Below are 13788 nucleotides of genomic sequence, written 5' to 3'. Positions count from 1 at the left end.
ATTGGGATATTTTAAAAATCCCCTTTGCCTTCACAAAGCAAATCTTTTACACACCTTCTTCCTCGAAGTTTAAGGAGGAAACCTATAAAGCCTTCTAAAGCCGACTCTGAAGGACAGTGCAATCGGTCACAAAGGGAGTTTCGTGTTCGAAGAAGATCGGCCAAGATCATAAATGTGCGTCCAAGATGAAAAGGCCGCATTCGCGATGGCTCCTAAGAAAGCACACGGCGCAACCGCAGGAGGATCGTCTCCTAACATCCATGTGGACATTTCACCACAAGTCCAGGTTTTTCTTCCTAAATTTGACTAACGTCGTAATATTTCAATTATGCATGGATCATTTGAGGAATGCGGATGCATGTTTTTTTCGATTGAAAATACTTTGGCTAATAGCTCACAATTGAGGGATTCGGTCATTAGTATTTTTCAATAAAACGAACATAATAAAGTGAGCATAAGATTTCTATGCATTTCTAGCAAGTGGTTTTTATGCATTGCGAAGTAATGAAATTGGATTAATTAATGCCCATCCTTACAAAACGGAATTATAATAGTACACTTCGATTAAGCATGGAAAGAATAAATCGCATATCGTATTATTGAACATCTTTTCTTCGAAATGATTCTTAAAGAAAGTTGCTAGCAACTGTAGGAAATTGCTAGGGCTGCATGAAGAAGATTTAACTCTAGGCAAGTGGCCTAAATCTCAAATCAACGGAAGTTTGTGTAAGTTCAACATATGACAAATTCATTCGGAAATGAAAGTAGAAAAAGGCTGCATGTTTAAAACACAAAATCCTAAAGCTTATTAGCATGAATCTTGTTTGCATGTTATAGGATGATCAATTGGAATTATGCTATAACTTAACCCATGCTTTGATCTTAACCCCGAAAAGTTAGGGTTTGTAAATCAACTTATACGTAGGCAATGAATCATGTGGTTACGAAAATGGTAGCATAATTATCTTGAAGAATAGACAAGTTAAATTGGTTTAAATCTAAACACCTAAAACCGCGAGGTACTCGTTTAGGAAGGGTTAATTCAATGCAACATATCCCAAAGAGCTAACTAGGGTTAGCACGTTGAGGACATTACCTAATCGTTCTTATTGCTAAATCTGAAACTGTTAAACCTAAAGACTTGGCCACATTCACGGAATGTAGGGACAATAGGACGTACTTGCGAGAGACAATCTAGGGCTTCTACCCTAAGGATCTCTCGCTAAAAAAATGAAACTCGGTTTGAACTTGGAACCTTAGGACCGACAATGTCGGCCTAATGGAGCCATGAAGGTTCTTCACTAGACTCTTGCTTCTGATCTAACTTATTGAGCTTAATCAAGTAGACAGGTAGTCCCTTTCTAACTCCCTTTATAATCCGAGATGCTTTAGTCAATTGAATTCTCAGCTTTCCAGCCTCTCCTTGAGTTGTGACCGATTTCCCTTCAGAGTTTCAAAAGAAAATTTGGTCCTTTCCACAATGAATGTGGGCGTCATTAGGTTTAAGCCAATCCATTCCGAGTAAACACTCATGGATACCTAGGTTCATGACTCTGAATTTGATCGAAGTCGTCTTTCCTCCCAGGAAGAATTCCACCTTAGCTATTTGCCTGGTACAAGTGACCTCACGACCATTTGCTAATTCCACAAGAAAGGTAGGTGCTTCTACTGTGGCTATTCGTAATCTTCTTGCACAAGCTGGTGAGATAAAGGAATGTGTACTGCCACAATCAATCAAGGTTTTGAAATCTTTACCTTGATAGTCAGATGGTGTTTGAATCACCAAAAACTGGCGATTTGGGCCTTTCTTGTGAAGGTCAGAGAGGACTGTCCCCCTTTCAACCTCTGCTTTCATGGTCGGGTCTCCTTCTTCGCACAATTCCCTATTGGAAACACTGGCGGTTCTTCCTCTGCCTCGGGTAGCAGCTCCCTAGCCACAGCCAGCTCCTTGGAAAGGTGCTTGACGATGTCCTCCGCCAAGCTTGGGACATTGCCTTGTGAAATGATCGGGCTCGTTGTAGTGGAAACAACAAAGATTTTGGCCATTGCTTTAGGTAGGGACAAAGTTGTTGACATTATTAGTCCTTGCTTTCTTTCTTTGTCCCCGGTTTTAATCTTAAACTCTCTTCACTTGGGGCCTATATGCTCCTCTATTCTCGTCATTATAAGACCAAGTTTTGTTACTTCGTGGCCTAGCCTACACCTCTTGAATTATGGTCGTAGCTCGAATCAGTGCGTCCTGTAGATCTGTTGGGCGCATAGATTCGAGGCGGGTATTCACTGGTGGGTTTAGACTAGCACAAAATTTTGAGACCTGCTGTGTCATGTCCATCTGTGGCGCATACTTCAGAAGTGAGACAAATTTTGAGTAGTATGCATCAAGAGTGAGTCCCGGCTGTTTCAGCTTGTAGAACTCATTCATTTTCTGTGTGCGATATGCAGGTGGTAAGTATCTTCCTTGCACAGCTTTCTTCATCTTTTCCCAGGTAACGGATCCCTCCGAGATCCCTTGATCTCTGCACCATTGCTTCCACCAAAGCCTGGCTTCACCGGTGAGCTTCAGCTTGGCAAGCATAGCCTCGAAGTGTACTCCTCAGCGCAAGAAGAATCTACCACTGACTCATGGGTGTTGGATAGTGGGGCCTCCCATCACATGACCAACAAGAAAGGTCTATATAGTTCGATGCAGCCTCTACAAGAATCCATCACTGTGACGGTTGAAAATGATGCTAAGTGCCCTGCTGCGGGCACAGTAACTATTTCTTTTGTTGCTGCAAATGGTGAAGTCAAAAAGCTTTCAAATGTGTTGTATGTTTCCGAAATCAGGAGAAATCTGTTATCAGTTCTGCCATAACTGATCTTGGTCATGAAGTGAGGTTCAAGAAGATAGGTGCAAAAATTCTTGATAGTGCTGGCACAATTGTTGGAAAAGGAGAAAGAAGTAACAACTTGTATGAGCTAAGTGCTCTTACAGCCACCATTGGAGTGGACACAAGTAAGCTTTGGCATGAAAGGTTTGGACACATCGGATTTGCAGTGTTGAAGGAGATGCAAAAGCAAGGTATGGTTGCTCACCTACCTACAATAACTGAATTGAAGGAACAATGTGAAGCTTGTATGATGCGCAAGTAATAGAGAGAGGCATTTCCACAAGAAAGCAAGAATAGAGCACAGGCTCCTCTAGAGTTGGTGCATGCTGACTTGTGTGGTAAGATGCCTACACAGGCCTTGGGGGGATCTTCTTATTTTATGTTGATTGTCGATGACTACAGTAGGAAGATGTGGGTGTACTTCCTTCGTGATAAGGCTCAAGCTTTTGGTAAGTTTAAAGAATGGCTAAAACTTGTTGAGAATGAAACAAGGAAAAGTGTGAAGAAAGTTAAAACAGATGGTGGTGGTGAGTCCAACTCAAAGGAGTTTGAAGGATTTTGCAAGAGCAAAGGGATCAAGCGTCAATCGACGACGCCTCACACACCTCAGCAGAACGATGTTGTGGAACATAGGGATCGCACCATTGTGGAGATGGCAAGATGCATGCTAAAGGGCAAGGAATTGCCTAGGGCTGAAGCTGTTAATACTACAGTCTACATTCTAAATCGGAGCTACACAAAGGCTCTCAAGGGAAAAACACCTCATGAGGCTTACACTGGTAAGAAACCATCTATCTCACATTTCAAAATTTTTGGATGTGAATGTTATGCACATGTTCGAGATGAGAAGAGAAACAAGTTAAAACCAAAAAGCAAAAAATGTATCTTCTTGGGTTATAGTGATGAGCAAAAGGCTTACAAATTATATGACCAAGAAGCAAAGAAGTTCATCACCAACCGTGATGTGGTGTTCAAGGAGGAGCCGCATACAGTGGAGGAGGAGAAGGCAAGTTCTTCCACTTTATCATCAAGCAAAGAAGTAGTCCACTATGAACCTGTCCCGAGAGCTATCCCTATCCTTAAAGAGGAGGAAGCATCATCTTCAGATGATGAGGAAAAAGTTCACCAACTTGACATCACCCCACCGGAAAAGCCATTTCCGCGCTGGGTGAAGCAGCTCTATGACCACAATAATCCTATGCCTGCATCTGTTGAGGAGAAGGCAAACGGACCAAGGAGGTCTCAGAGGATAGAGGAGCAAAGGAGGGCTTCTGCTCACATAGTCAATATGGCCTTGATGGTTGCGATTATGAGAGAAGTAAAGGAGCCAAGTGACTTAGAAGAAGCACTTGCAGATCCATCATGGAAGGCTGCTATGCAAGCAAAGTATGACAGCATAATGAAGAATGACACTTGGGAGCTAGTGGATTGACCAGTAAAGCGGAAGGTTATTGGCACCAAGTGGATCTGAAAGTGGCTGCCCACAAGAAGTGGCTAGTGTACCAAATGGATATTAAGTCAGCGTTCTTAAATGGTGACCTCGAGGAGGAGGTGTACGTGGCTCAGGCACCAAGGTTTGAGGCCCCCCATTTTGAGAACAAAGTGTGTAAGCTGAAGAAGGCATTGTATGGGCTGAAACAAGTCCCCACGTGGCTCAGCCACACCAGGGTTTGAGGTCCCCCCATTCTGAGAACAAAGTGTGTAAGCTGAAGAAGGCATTGTATGGGCTGAAACAAGCCCCTAGAGAATGGTACCAGTGGATAGATAAGTTCTTTTTAAACCTAAACTTCAAAAGATGTGCCTCAGATGCTAGCTTATATGTTTACAGGGATGGTAAAAAGTCTGTAGTGATTGTCCTATATGTGGACGACCTTGTTATTATAGGTGACTATGAAGATATGATCAACCAAACTCAAAAGGCTTTGAGTTCTGAGTTTGAAATGACAGACTTAGGCTTGCTGCACTATTATTTGGGGATTGAAGTCTGGCAAGAGCCAGGAAAGATCTTCATCTCTCAAAAGAAGTATGCATGGGAGATCTTGAAGGCATTTGGCATGACCAAATGCAAGGAGATAGCTACACCTATGGAGGTGAATGCAAAGTTATCCGTCGAGGATACATCAGCACTAGCAGACATTGGGAGGTATAGGAGGTTGGTCGGTAGTCTGATCTACTTGTGTAACACCAAACCAGATATCAGTTTTGCTGTTGGTGTTTTGAGCAGGTTCTCAAACAAACCTCATGAGAGTCATTGGAAGGTCGGGATGCGGGTGCTCAGATACTTGAAAGAAACTCTTGACTATGGTGTCACATACGGTTTCGGAACTTCTCTTGTGGGGCACTGTGACTCAGATTGGGTAGGAGACATTGATTCCAGGAAGTCAGTTTCTGGTTATTGTTTCTCTTTGGGTTCAGGAATTTTCTCTTGGATTAGTAAGAAGCAGCCAACAGTGGCATTATCTTCTACCTAAGCAGAGTACAAGGCAGCTTGTTTTGCTGCATGTGAAGCCGTATGGTTGAGAAGGATTCTATGGCATATGGGAGTGCAGGATGAAGAACCAATTGTGCTAAGATGTGACAATCAAAGTTGCATCGCCATTGCCAAAAATCCAGTTTTTCATGCACACACCAAGCATATAGAGATCCAGTATCACTATGTGCATGATTTGATAGAGGATGGGATAGTGGAATTGATCTACTGTCCAACAGAGGAGAATGGAGCAGATATCTTCACCAACGCACTTACGAAGGATCTGCTTCAAGTTCATCTTCAGAGACTCGGAATTGGGCCAAGGGGATAGTTCACCTATGGGTGGACATTGAGGGGGGGTGTTAGATATGATCAATGGCCCACCCTCATTAGGTGCCACCAATGATCCATGGTGCTCAAAGTTGTAAGGCCCCCATTATGAGGAGAAGCCAAATGTGAGCGCGGACATTGGTTGACCTGACTTGTATATCAGATGAGGTCTATGTGATCGAATGGCAAAAAGGTGACGGTTGTGGGTCTAATCTTTGGGTTAGATGGATTGGTTAAGCTGGTAGCAACTCAAGACACATTGCATCGAGTTGCGGGGTAAGGGAGTTAAAAGGGGCCCCTATTGTGGGGTCTGGTGGGGGTCCGGGGGCAGCGCCCCCGGCCCGATGGTAAAGGCAATATTCCTTGGAATATTCCCTGGCCGACTAGTGGAGGCTCATATGGTAGGTTGGCCAGGCCGACCTAATAGCCTTCATGGGCTATAAAAGCTAAACCCCTTCACAACCATCCATCATTCATCTTTCACCCAGTCAAAGTTGTTGTTCGAGCTAGCCTTAAGCTCTTCACCTATCTTTTGTCTAGATCACCATCTAAGCTTCACACAGTGGAAGCGCACGAGTGGACAGAGCCATCTTTGTATCAGTTGTTTGGAGCTAAAGAATTTACTGATTCTCCTCTTATCTGTTGTGTACTCTCTATCTCTTTCTCAGATTCTGTTCGCTGCGCCATGTAATATTTTACAATGTATCCAAACTTTCTCTAAAGATTGTGAGAATTTACCATCAGTAAATAGATAAACCAATAATACTAATATATTTTCTCAAAACTTTGTCTAGATATTTAAGATATTTCCATGCACCTAGAAAAAGAGATATATAAAAGTCCACAATAATAAATATAATTCATTATACAGTACCTATCCAAGCTTGCTCTAAATATAGTGAGGATTTACCATTAGTATACTCACAAACTACCAATACTAATATATTTTCTTAAGACTTTATCTAGATATTTAGGGTATTTCTAGGTGCCTAGAAATAGAGACGAAGTCAAGGTATGTGGCAACTAAATTTTTGGATATGCTCTAGCATGAAAAGTTTCAACAAGTGGATAGTTCTTATGCTACATTGGTTATGCCATGGTGGCTAATCCTCTAAAGAGCCCCCCATTATAGGGGTACATGAGGCAAAGATACCTCCTTCATAACAAAGGAGTGCATCCTTGCTTGAAGATAAGGAAAAAGATGGGGGAAGTAGAAAAATAGTAAAGATAGATTATTTTTTAATTAACTTTTGAGGGGTATGAAGAAATAAAATCATATGTATTATACAGCATTGTGTTAATACAAAGCATTACTTGAGTGCTTTCTCTACAAAATAATGTGATTAGAATCATATCTTATAAAAACTCTCATTAGGCTAATAAGAAATTAATATTAAGCCTGATTTGGGTCCTACATGATTTTTCTAGTTTGTCATACTCTGTTTATTGCTTTTATACATGAAAGCTGCTTTTTCAAACATTTCATAGATTGATTTTGCTTTTCTTATCTCACCAACATGTCTTCTGGTTCTAAGGTTGTACTTCTTCATGCCTTGTGTATCTCATATTGACAAAGGTCCATACTTGTCATGAAAGTATGTTCTATGTCTAAAATAGATGTGTTGCACAGAAAAAGAACCGATCAAGTCCATAGAAAAATGAGCTCGCAAGATGAAGTGGCAAAAGATTGGACCTACTAAGTAGAATGTGATATGTATTTTTCCTCAAGCTACTACCATTGATTTCACTAAATATCTTATTTGATTCTTGAACTCTAAGCGATAGATAACACTATTTGTGCTCTATTCCATTATCAAATTTGGAGAGAAGTTTTTGGCACTTGCCCCTCGTAGTGGTATAGTAGCTAACAAATTACATGATTTTTCTAATTATTTTGTATCCTTTGAAAGTTATACATGGTCCCCGTAAAAGCCAATTCTTGAAAGGAGTTCTCACATTTCTTAATATATGTGTCTAAAAATAATGTAAAATTAATGAAATAAAAATCTATATGCAAAATTTTTCATACAATGTACAAATATGTACTCTCGATAATAGATTCATTTGAAGGATGGCCTCCTAATGTGTTTTCCTTTCTTCACTATTGAAATTTCTTTCTTGACTATTCACTTTACTCCTTGATGGGGCTCTCATTGGATTGAAGGCTTGTAGCCTTGTCCTATGATGACAAATATAAGCCTCATTTATCAGTGCATTGCTTAAATGTTCTACTATTCGGTATTTTAGTGAATGATTCACTCATGATTCATGGCAACTTAAATTAGGATCCATACTCAGTTTGGAAGGAAGGGAGGGATATATTTCCTTGTTTCAAGAATTGGATGATATTTTTTCTTGGAGTTATGAAGAGCTGAGAGTTATTCCTCTCAGCTTGGCTATCCAAGCCATTCGCCTAAAGAAAGATAGCTGTCCTATGCGTCAAAAAGTAGACCTTATGATGATGAATGATTCATGGCCATTTAAATTAGGGTTCATACTAAGTTTGGAAGGAAGGGAGGACTATATGTCCTTGATTCAAGAATTCCATGATATTTTTTCTTCGAGTTATGAAGAGCTAAGAGGTATTCCTTCTAGCTTGGCTATCCATACCGTTCCCCTAAAGGAAGGTAGCTGTCTTGTGAGTCAAAAAATAAGGTATATACCTTTCAAACTAAGGGAGGGGTTGGCCTTATATATTTGGTACAACACAAAAGTGATGTTAACTAGTCATTATCAGGAAGAATAATAATAATCAAATTCGGCTTTGTATATATTTCAGAGAGGTTACTAAGTAAATGACTAAGGATTACCATCTATTACCATTCATCAATCAAGTACTAGATCAATTAGTTCATGGAAAAATCTATTCATGTATGGATTACTTTGTTGGACCAAATGGCTATTATAGAGGAAGATAAATTGAAAGCGACATTTATTATTGTCTTTGGTACCTTTGCATATCATGTGATGGTCTTTGGATTATATAATGTGCCTTGTTCTTAGCAATGAACAATTGATAAGACTTTTGGTGACATCTCCCTAAAGGAGTTAAAAGTTTTCATTGACGATTTGGGGGCAATTACCATAAGGGATAGATAGTTGATCATTTTAAGGAAATGTTTTGAGCATTGCAGAAAAATTTTGATTGCTCTTAATCTAAGAAAGTGCATCTTTGGAGTGCCCTATGGGTTGTTATTGGGCCATGTGGTTAGTTCGATTGGTATTAGCATTGATGCCGAAAAGGTAAAGGTGATAATCGCTATGAGCCCACCACACACTCAAAAAGAGGTACACATCTTTCATCATTGGGATATTATTAGAGATTTATCAATGCATTAGCAGAAAGAATGTTGCCATTGACAAATGTGTTATCCTTTAACTATATGTTTAATTGGAGTGAAGCTTGTAAGATATCTTTTGAGGATGTGAAGCAAGAACTAGCGAAAGCACAAGTTTTAAAAGCACCCAAAAGAGATGAGGTATTCTATATATTTTCATCAACAACAATGCATAGTATTAGATGTTGTTTAGCCCAAGTTTGGGAAGAGAAATGGTATCATCCAAGTGCCTTTGCTAGCCATAGAGTGGGAATATTTGAAATTATTTGTACTTGTATGGAGAAATTATGCCTTGGAATGTTTTTTGAGAAAAAGATATTTAGGCATTGTATTCTCTATGAGAAGGTTGTATTTTTTATGAAAGTGAAAAGACTTAGACTATTGATGAACACGTTGTTGCAAGCACCTGACTATTTAGCAAAGTGGTTAATCACTTTGCACAAGTTCGATTATGAGACTAGGAGTAAGCCAACAAAGCTGTAGGGTATTGTGGAATGTCTTGTGGATTTCACGGAGCCACAAGAATTCTAGCTAAAGGAAGTGACATTGAATATTTATTCAAGATAGATAAAACTTACATATCTTCTTGGTATGAAACTATAATGCATTATCTCTCTACAAGAGAGGTGGGGGCTACTCTATCAAAGACTGAGAAAGTAGCAAGCACTATGATTTTTTATTATAGCAGGTGTCTTGTATCAAAAATGTGTGGATGTGATCTATCATCAATGTGTAGTACCTAATGAGATACCATTTATTCTTTAGGAATGCCATCATTCAACATATGGAGGATATTTTGCTGAACGGCTTACTGCCTAGAAAGCTCTACATACTAGATATTGGTTGCTATCATTTTCCATGATACTTTCAATTATGTTAAGTATCATGATGTCTATCAAAGACATGATACCAATGAGAATTTTAAGCGGCCATTGAATCCTATTTTAGTCACGTTACCCTTCAAAAATGGGGTATCGACTTTGTTAGACCAATACACCTCTCATCAACTACGTGGAAGCGTTATATCATTGTAGTGATAGACCACTTTTCAAACTCGTTTGAAGCTTGAGCAACGATGAAGGATAGTGCTAAGGAGATGGCCAGTTTTATTATAGAGTAAATTGTTTGCCGTTTTGGTCCATCTAAGGAATTAGTGTTTGATTGAGGGAAAACTTTTTGAATAAGGTTAAAATCACCTTAACAAAAGCTTTGATGATTAAACACAATAAAACCACCCCATATGATCCGCAAGTAAATGGTCAAGTAGTTAAGAGTATAAATAAATAGCTTATAGGGCTCTTATCCAATATAGTGTCTAAAAGTAAGTGGGATTGGGGTAAGAAATTGTATGTGGTGGTTTTTGGGCTTACAATATGAAATTTAAGAGAGCTATTGGCCACACCCCATTCAAGCTAGTATATAGGGAAGAGTGTGTCTTATAATTGGAAATAGAGTTTTCCACTCTGCGATTTGCTCTCAATCATTCATTGGATGAGGCAAAAGCATTGCATGAAAGATTTATTTCTCTTGTGCATCTTGATGACATTCAATTGCAGGCTCTATTACATCTCAAGAGGTAGGGAACAAAGAGAATAAAAGTACTTTATGACCTTCAGACAAAGAAATATAAATTTGTAAAGGGTCGATTGGTGTTGTACTATAATGCTCATGCTAAGCTATTTCTTGGTAAACTAGAATCCAAAAACACAATATTAGTGAGTTTGGGAATCTCTCAATTCCCATTTTTTGAATACTAAAAATATGGCACCCAAATAATATGTCCATAAGTTTCTCAAAACCATATGATGTGAACTATCATTGGAAAGTTCTTGAAAAATGGAATCTATTGAGCTATAGAGCACTAGAATTGGAGTTATAGTGTTCAAGTTATGACAAATCCAAGGATTTTACCATGTGTCCCAAACTTATGGAAAATTCCCATATTCCCCAATATGGTCTTCAAATGGGATGGGCCATATAGGAAAAAACAACTCTATAGCCCTTTTAGCAGAATTGCTAGGGATCGAGTTTAAAAAAAATGTAAACTTTCATATGTTGAAGCCTTACTATGTGAAAGGGATGACATTGGGCTTGGTGTATTTGCAGATCCTTCAGAATTCAGTTTCAACTTGCAATATGTACCAAGACAATCAGATGGGAAGAATTACTCCTTATCTTGAGCGTTTGTATTTAGAGAAGCATTCCCACCAAGGTCAAGTGATTTGGTGGTGTAAAGGTTGCTGTCCTATCTCGTGGTCTTGCCAATGAGAGTAGATTTTTAAAGTCATATTTAATGAAAAAAAAAGGGGAGGTGTAAGAAAAGCAATTTTTGTGGAAAATGAAATGTTTGCGGATCAATGAGTTGGACTTTTTCTAGATATATTTAAGGGATCAAAAGAAGATGGATCACACAAGTTTATTGTGGATTTACTTAAAGAGCTGAAGACTGATTGTATAATGAGTTTCTCTTACCTACACATGAGGAGTTGAGGGAGGTAGAGAGAAGGTGCTAGTAACTCATGGAGATGGTTTTAACCATAGGTAAGTTGAGCTTCCTTAGTATGTCCTATTCTTTTTGTGCCCTAAGTACATGTGGGGAAATTAGGAGAAGGGCTAGGTGGTTGGAGATAGAGCCGATCAGCCAAGGCCATTCGACATATCTAATCTCAAGACCCGTGGATGTAGCGCCATGATTTTGTGTGCATTTTAATCTATTCTTCTTCCTTTTTTTGGATAAATATACAAATGTCATACAATGAAGCTTCCAACTTGAGGCAAATAATTAAGGATTGAGAATCTAGTTAAGATGGAATTCTTAGCTTTCACATAAGAGGAGTATTGTGCCAAGTTACTTGAAATGCAAATCTCTATATTGTAGTATTTCTTGCCAACAATGACTAGTCATAGTTATTGAGATTGGAATCTTTTTAGTAAGCAGTTTACACTATTCCCAAGGGAAGTAGAAGTTCTTGAGATAGAGATCAAGGTGCATCCTTCTTAACAAAGTCACAACCTCAATGTTGATGGTATCTTATATGTCTTAAGGATGTGGTTGAGGCTTCTATATATCCTTGTGTCTTTAGTGTTTCCACCCTTTAGGATTCTTGTAAGAAATTGTTGCTTTCTAATTGTTAATGTCTTTTGGGAACTAGAGCTTTTATTGTTAGTTGTTTTTTATTTACAACTTGAGAGTACGTGAAAATTTATCCTTACATAAAAATAAAATATTTAAATTTAGAATTTCACCACTTGTATCATTTACCAAATAGGTGTATCAAGATTTTGCATCTTTGATTTCATTCCATTATTATGACTTTCTAGTACAACACTAGAGTATATGGATGTTGGGGTAGCTTTGGTAGCTTGGTTACAAAAGTTACTTGGTGATTTGGGGCTACAAGTGGACAAAAAGGTTTTAATATATTGTGATAACCTTAACATTATTTAACATCCATAGTATCGTTAGCATTAATCTAGCATCCATAGTATCATTAGCTCTAAAATACATAATTTTGGATAAGTTTAGCATATTTTTTATGTTATTTCATGCAAATATCCAAAAAAGATGTTGAATACTTCTAGAATAGGGTGACATGCAAAAATAAAGTTGCTTTTTAAACTAGTTTTGGAGACATTGCGTAAAAATAAGGGCTTCCAAAATCATGTGGCGTATGATCATAGTTGATGGGTAGCAAATAGCACTCCGAACAACTGGGAGAAGAAGGGGCAATTAGGGAGAATTTCAATCAGGTGTGTCCTCGAGTTCACCCCTCTTTTCAAGCCAATAGAACCATCAGATTTGTCTTCTGAGACACAATAGAGAAGAAAATAATGTTTGGTGTATGTTTTTGGTCTACCAAGGAGTTGCAAGAGATCTAATGCTTGGAGATTGCTTCTGAGTAGTCCCAAACAGGGATTTTATTTTTCTTATCAAGTTCTATCAATACATAGTTCTTTGATTCATTTAGCTTTGTCTTTATCTTATGTATCTCTTGCCTATTCTTCTTCTTCTCTTCTATCTCCTATTCTCTACTTCCTTCTCTCTCTAATTCCCAATGGACATGACCTTTCAACCAAAACCCCTTCGACATTGAAGAACCCTATGTGAAAGGTCATCGGAAGGAAAGACATGATGGGAGAACTTTGATGCACAATTTCTAGTGATGTTTTGTAGCAAAAGTCAATGCAAAATATAAACATGCTTATGTAGGTAGAACAGTAACAACAAGTGATGTAGGCTTTTGCTCAAACAGAAACTATTGTGATAAATGCTATGCTGGCAATAGAGTGTGAGATGAAGTTGTTTAATTGGAGGAATGTGTCTGCATATTTACATATGTATGCTCAAAAGATTGAGTTCTTTGGGGTAGCTCAACTTGCATGGAGCCAGTATTTTGTATGATTCACTATACATGAATTGAAAGCGTAAATTATTGAATTGTACATGTAAGATGTTCATTGGGTAGCTTTCAAGAAGACACTCAAGGAAGAATTTTACATTTAAGAAATTAGTTTGATTACTCACAAGAATTTCAAGGAGTGGGTTCTAAAACCTAATAAGGGGCTTGTGGTATAGAGTTATTAAGATAGTTTGAAAGTCGGTTTGAGCAGTTATATCTTGCAAAACAACAAGCTCTTGTAAGTAAAAAAATTGTATTATTTTTATAAGCAATAGATCCTGACCTTTAAGAGAAGCTTGATGATTTGTTGGAGGAGTAAACTATAGAGAGAAGGCTTAAAACAAAGTGGAGGTATATTAAGAAAGCTATTCTTGCAGTGG

The sequence above is a fragment of the Lygodium microphyllum genome, chromosome 28, assembly GCF_053477565.2.
Source record: "Lygodium microphyllum isolate KBCC chromosome 28, Lygodium_microphyllum_v1.1.10, whole genome shotgun sequence".
Taxonomy (NCBI): domain Eukaryota; kingdom Viridiplantae; phylum Streptophyta; class Polypodiopsida; order Schizaeales; family Lygodiaceae; genus Lygodium; species Lygodium microphyllum.
Note: the sequence above shows the minus strand (reverse complement) of the source record.